The 1,802-nt window shown below is 47.5% G+C and overlaps 2 pseudogenes; both read left to right on the top strand.

The window, feature by feature from the left end:
* The first annotated feature begins 708 nt into the window (after positions 1 to 708).
* LOC143958378 (5S ribosomal RNA) lies at positions 709 to 827 on the top strand (annotated as a pseudogene).
* Positions 828 to 1,150: 323 nt separating this feature from the next.
* On the top strand, positions 1,151 to 1,269 carry LOC143958451 (5S ribosomal RNA; annotated as a pseudogene).
* Positions 1,270 to 1,802: the final 533 nt, after the last annotated feature.

Below are 1,802 nucleotides of genomic sequence, written 5' to 3'. Positions count from 1 at the left end.
GAAAAAATTAGATCATCAGCGTACGCCGCAATTTTGTGGTGTGCCGAGGGTTTGGATATGCCAGTAATATTCGGGTCATTCCGAACGTGACACATAAGTGGTTCCAGTGTCAGAATTAAAATTAGGGGAGACAGAGGGCACCCCTGCCTCGTCCCATTAGTGATGGGGAAAGAGTCCGAGCACCACTCGGTCACCCGTACCGCTGCCGATGGCGTGGAGTAAAGCGACATTACCCAGCTCATCATGTTGGGGCCAAGACCTATATGTTCCAGGGTGGCCTGCATAAAGTGCCAGGCCACCCTGTCAAAGGCCTTCTCCGCGTCCGTTGACAACATAAGCAAGGGCCTTCCCTGTACATGCGCCGCATGGATTAAATTGAGGACTCGGGCCGTATTGTCTCTAGCTTCCGACTTATTTTTATTTTTTTGCTTGTTTCCTAAGGTGACCATCTTGGCGTTTGTCAAGAGGGTTGAAAGTGCCTGAAGAGATTGCCTACGGGCACATCACCCTGAAAGCACCCGATCTCGTTTGATGTTGGAGGCTAATAGAGTCGGGCCTTGTTAGTACCTGGATGGGAGACCGCCTGGGAATACCAGGTGTCGTAGACTTCTTTTTATGTTGTTGGCGTTGACCTGTTTTTTTTTCGCTTATTTCCCAAAGTGACCATCTTGGTGTTTGTCAAGAGGGTTGAGAGTGCCTGAAGAGATTGCCTATGGCCACATCACTCTGAAAGCACCCAATCTCATCTGATCTTGGAGGCTAAGAAGAGTCGGGCCTGGTTAGTACCTGGATGGGAGACCACCTGGGATTACCAGTTATTGTAGGCTTCTTTTTATGTTGTTGGCGTTGATTCGTTTTCTTTTTTTTGCTTGTTTCCCAAGGTGACCATCTTGGCATTTGTCAAGAGGGTTGAGAGTGCCCAAAGAGATCGCTTACAGCAGCATCACCCTGAAAGAGCCCTATCTCTTCTCTTTTCTGAGGCTAAGAAGGGTTGGGCCTAGTTAGTACCTGGATGGGAGATGGCGTTGGAATACCAGGTGCCGTATTCTTCTTTTTATGTTGTTGACATTGACCTGTTTTTTTTTTCACTTGTTTCCCAAGGTGACCATCTTGGCATTTGTCAAGAGGGTTGAGAGTGCCCGAAGAGATCACCTACAGCCCCATCACCCTGAAAGCGCCCAATCTCGTCTGATCTCGGATGCTAAACAGTGTCGGGCCTGGTTAGTACCTGGATGGGAGACCGCCTGGGAATACCAGGTGCCATAGGCTTCTGTTTTTTTTGTTTTTTTATTTAGTAGTATGCGACATACAATGCAAAGGCAACTTCACAGAATGTGTGATACAAATAGTTATAAACAAACGATCATATTGCATGGATATCAGAGCCAATGGTAAGAAGTCTGAGGAGAATAGCACGTGTACAGCTTTGCGGTCATATCAAGATGAGATTAAAGCTCCATCTCGTTGGGATCCTCTACCACTTAAAATATTATTGATACTAGCCCTGCTACCCTCGAAGAGTTTAGATATCCATAGATAGGGGAAGAGTATTGTGTAGTAGTCAAATGGGGTCGGAACATACCATTTTCTTTTCCCTTTTTTGAGTTAAGAAGGGAGATAGTAGAACTGAAAGGAGGGAGAAGGGGAAAGAGAAGATTGGGGAAGGAAATGGCAGAAAAGGAAAAGAAGGGGTAAGGGGGTGTCGTGGGTAGAGTGGATAGGGTGGGGTCGGGTGGGGTCCCCTCCCAGGGAGCAAGAGACGCCCTCGGCTCACCAGCTCATCAGCTGTCCAACGTTTGGAA

This window comes from Lithobates pipiens, unplaced genomic scaffold, assembly GCF_037356315.1.
Source record: "Lithobates pipiens isolate NorthernLeopardFrog02 unplaced genomic scaffold, aLitPip1_a1.2 Scaffold_61, whole genome shotgun sequence".
In the NCBI taxonomy this organism is placed as follows: domain Eukaryota; kingdom Metazoa; phylum Chordata; class Amphibia; order Anura; family Ranidae; genus Lithobates; species Lithobates pipiens.
This window is presented reverse-complemented; position numbering and strand designations above follow the sequence as displayed.